Source organism: Pongo pygmaeus, chromosome 8, assembly GCF_028885625.2.
Source record: "Pongo pygmaeus isolate AG05252 chromosome 8, NHGRI_mPonPyg2-v2.0_pri, whole genome shotgun sequence".
NCBI lineage: Eukaryota > Metazoa > Chordata > Mammalia > Primates > Hominidae > Pongo > Pongo pygmaeus.
The window spans coordinates 58,756,249-58,760,738 of record NC_072381.2 but is presented as its reverse complement, the minus strand read 5'-3'; the positions used below and the strand labels follow the sequence as shown (position 1 = coordinate 58,760,738).

At 35.0% G+C, this 4,490-nt stretch overlaps 1 non-coding gene across 1 annotated transcript; it reads left to right on the top strand.

Moving 5' to 3' along the window:
* Nucleotides 1–4,049: 4,049 nt before the first annotated feature.
* LOC129006953 (U6 spliceosomal RNA) lies at nt 4,050–4,156 on the top strand. Its single transcript, XR_008492142.1, has one exon. It is a non-coding gene; the product is annotated as a U6 spliceosomal RNA (small nuclear RNA).
* The last annotated feature ends 334 nt before the right edge of the window (nt 4,157–4,490 follow it).

Genomic DNA, 4,490 nt, shown 5'->3' with positions numbered 1-4,490 from the left:
GAACTAGGTAGAAAATTTACATCTCAAAGACACAGAACTTAGATCTAAACAAAAGCAGTGTTTGTTATGTAAACTTTAAACCATTCTGTTCCCCATAAAGTTCCTAGTGGTTTAAGTGCAGAGACAGGTAAGCCTTTAAAAACTGAGATTTCTTTTAAATATGCAAATTACTTTTACAAAGAGTTTCAAAGACTGATTTAGTTTGATAGGTGGTCTTTTCAACTTAGCTTGTTTCTTAGATTACTGATTTTAGGATAGAGTTCTTTAAGGAACAGGGCCAAGAAAGCATGAAGTTTTTAGGGTTTAACCCGTGCTTTTTTTATCCAGACATACAAAGAACTTAGCAGCCCCCTGTAGCAATGACTATCTCCTCCAAATAACTGTCCTTAGTCACCTCCAACACTGTAGCTCTTGCCCACCATCACACTACCAACCATCAAACACACATCAAGGTCAAATCCTCTCACAGTGTCAAGCAATCTATGGTACTCCCCAAAAAGCCAAAGATAATTCAATACAAAAGAGAGCAGAGTTTTATCTGTCCACTTACAACTTTGGAGGTGCCATGAAGAAAAATAGGTTTCTCCCCAAAAGAGAAATCTGGGCCTTTTCCATTTTCCCCAAAGGATCCCAGGCTGTCATAATTCTTTCTTTTGTTGTTCCCTCATGTGGCATTGAGGATGGCAAGAAGAAGGAGGGACAGGCAGAAGGAAATAGAGGCACAGTCAGGATTCAGTTGACTGAGAAGTTTTAAAGAGAACAGAGGCCTTAAAACAATACATAGGTATACATATATAGCTCAGGTTGTAGTTTTAATTAAGTCAACTTTTTACTGTCAAGCTCTTTAAAGAGAAACCGTTTCCAATTGTAATTCCTACTGAAGCCATTTTACTTTGCTTCTGCTAGCTGGGCTTCTGTTGCCAAATAGGCAGCCCACAGAAGTGGCCATCTGCTGCAGTGACAGCTCACCACCATTCCTTACCACAGGGTGATAGATGGCTCACAGCTAACAATTTCTCTAAACATGCTGGTATTTACAAGGCATCCCTATACTCATGCAGAAGCATCTAAAAGGTAGAGCCACACTATTCCAAATAGAAATGGCTGCCACCTGGGTTGTCCCCCATGGACTTCTTCCATGGTTGATTCATTCCCTTTGCCCATATTTTGGTCTCTCAGCTCCTGGCCTGGCTTGCCACAAGTTTCACAGTGGGCAGTTCTATGCAAACCTACCTGATATGCTTTGGCTTTATGTCCCCACCCAAATCACATCTCAAATTGTAATCCCCATAATCCCCACTTGTCGAGGGAGGGACCTAGTGGGAGGTGATTGGATCATGAGAGTGGTTTCCCCCATGCTTTTCTAATGATAGTGAATGAGTTCTCACACGATCTGATGGTTTTATAAGCATTTGACAATTCCTCCTCCACACGCTCTGTCTTGCCTGCTGCCATGTAAGACAGGTCGGCTTCCCCTTCCACCATGACTGTAAGTTTCCTGAGGTCTCCCCAGCCATGTGGAACTGTGAATCAATTAAACCTCTTTTCTTTATAAATTACCCAGTCTCGGGAAGTTCTTTATAGCAGTGTGAAAACAGACTAATACACTATCCCAAAGTCTGAGGAAGCTGAGAAGCTGAAGAAAAAGGCTGACAAATACAGTTTCTTAGAAAGAAAGATTTAATAGGGACTTATGAACAGAAGCCATGTCTGTGTCACAAGCAGCAGTGAGATGAGATCATGGATCCCCCCCTTGATTCACTTTATAAAGCCAACACCTAATACAAAAATTAAAGATGTTTTTTAAAGACTAATGTCGTTCGTGAATAAAGATGCAAATATTCCCAACAAAATATTAGCAAATCCAATCCAGAACATATAAAAAGAATGTATGCCACAACCAAGAGATTTTTTTTCTCCCCAAGGATGAAAGTTTGGTTCAATACATAAAATTTATCAATATAATTTATCACATTAGCTTTTTAAAGAAAAGCATTATAAGATATCAACTGATACAGAAGAGATATTTGACAAAAATAAATTGATAATAAAACTCTCAGAAAATTAGAAATAGAAAGAAACTGTCTCAACCTGATAAAAAAACATTCACAAGAAGTCTACGGTTAACATCATACTTAATATTGATATACTAAATATTTTACTCCAAAGATTAGAAATAAAGCAAAGATGTTCATTGTTACCACTCATATTTAACAGTACGTTTCAGTCTTAGCTGGTGTAATAAGGCAAGGCAAAGAAATAAAAAGCATAATGATTGGAAAGAAAGAAATAAAATTGTTTGTAATTGTAGATGGTATGACAATTATAAGGCATCAACCAAAAAAATGAAAAACAACTTAGAGAGCTAATAAGTGACAAGGTCATAGGATATAAGAAAAATTCAAAAAACTGAAAATTTCTATATGCTAGTAATGAAAAATTGAAAATCAAATTTTAAAACATAATACCATTTACAATTACTACAAATAAGGAACACTTAAGTATATATTGAACCAAAAATGTGGAGAATCTACATTCTAAAAACTTTAAAATGCTGGTGAAGGAAATCAAAGATGACCTAAATAAATGGAAAGACATAATGTGTTTATGTTTTGGAATATTCAACATAGTGTCAATTTTCCTCAAATTAAAACACAAGCATACTACAACTTCTACCGAAATATCAAGAAAATTAGTTAGAAATACAAACCAGGTAATTTTAAAATTTATATAAAAGGCCAGATGACCCAGCATAGCCAAAACAGACTATTTCAATAAACAAAACTGATCACCAAACAAAATTAATCACTGAATAATTTGAACTAAGGAGATACTAATTTCTACAGGCAGAATAAAGCCTGAAAATGAAAAATTCATTCAATGGGCCATAGCATTACCCTAATAGCCAATCCAAATAAGGACATTACAAGAAAAGAAATCTATAGACTGGTATCTCTTATGAACATGAACAAAAAAATCCTCAGGAAAATATTAGCAAATTCAATACAACAATGTATAGATCTGAACAGATATATCACCAAAGAAGATTTACAGATGAAAAATAAGCATATGAAAAAATTCTCAGCACCATTTGTCATTAGGTAATTGCAAATTGAAAAAAAAAATGATGAGATACCACTACACACCAGTTAGAATGGCTAAAATTAAAAAATAATAATAATAACTGAAAATACCAAATACTGGCAAGGATGTGGAGCAACAGAAACTTTTGTTTATTGCTGGTGGGAATGCAAAATGCTACAGCCATTTTGAAAGAAATTTTGGCAGTTTCTTATAAAGCTAATGTAGTCTTATCATATGATCCAGCAATCATAGTCCTAGATATTTGTCCAATTAATTTGAAAAAATATGTCCCAGAAGAGGGAAAAAAATGAAATGCAACCACTTTTCATGGAAAGGTGAAACTACATTAAGCACTCAGTATATTTCAATATCAGAGAAATTTGTTTAAATTTTTGGCACAGTTTTAAAAAATGTATCCCCAACTAAACTGGAGAAATTAGGTAGAACATAGTCTGCTAAATATTTCTAGAATTCAAGGTACCTTTGAAAAGAATTATACACAGAAGAAATCTTTTAAAACAGAAGGGTTAAAATCTTGTACATTTAAAAAGAGAAACAGAAATTTCCTAGAAGGATGTACTAAATAGTTGATTTCTCACATTATGAAGGAACAACAGTGTCCATATCACTTCTCCGTGTCCATATAACTCACAAGCACACAAAATTATCAGGATAAAAAAAATGAGCATCTCTGGTTACCCAACCATATGTCTTACAGAACAAACAGGAAAAATGGAGAAAGAAGACGGATATTTCCAAATTGAATCAACTTACTAACAAACATATTCTTTAAAATATCTGTAAAGTTGCCTCAAGACAAAATAATCAGATTAAACAATTGGCTCTTAACCACAGCATGTTAAGCAAATCATAGAGCTACGAGGATGATGTCTTTGGGTTACCACCCAGGTACTAGCACATATAGATGGGAAAAAAAAAACTGCCACCAATAGGAAAGAATTTGGGTGCTCAATTTGTCAGCACATATACTAAAATTGAAATGATACCGAGTAAATTAGCATGGCCTCTGCATAAGGATCACATAAAACTTTGTGAAGCATTACGTATTTTGGGGATTGGATAGTTATTGTTTAATGGGTATGAAGTTTCAGTTCTGCAAGATGAGAAAGTTCTAGAGATGGATGCTGGTCATGGCTGCACAACAATATGAATGTGTACTTACTGCCACTGAACTATACATTTAACAGTTAAAATGGTAAATGTTATGATATCGTGCAAGGTGTCAGAATTGAAATGGAGTAGCTTGTGCCAAACCCTAACAAAATAAATAAATAAAGCCAGGAGGTTGAGAAGGGAGAACTCTCATGTACACATGCCTGTGGAAAAAAAATCTAGTACAAAGACCCTGAAGGGCTCTTACGCACGTATGCCTATAACAAGAACGT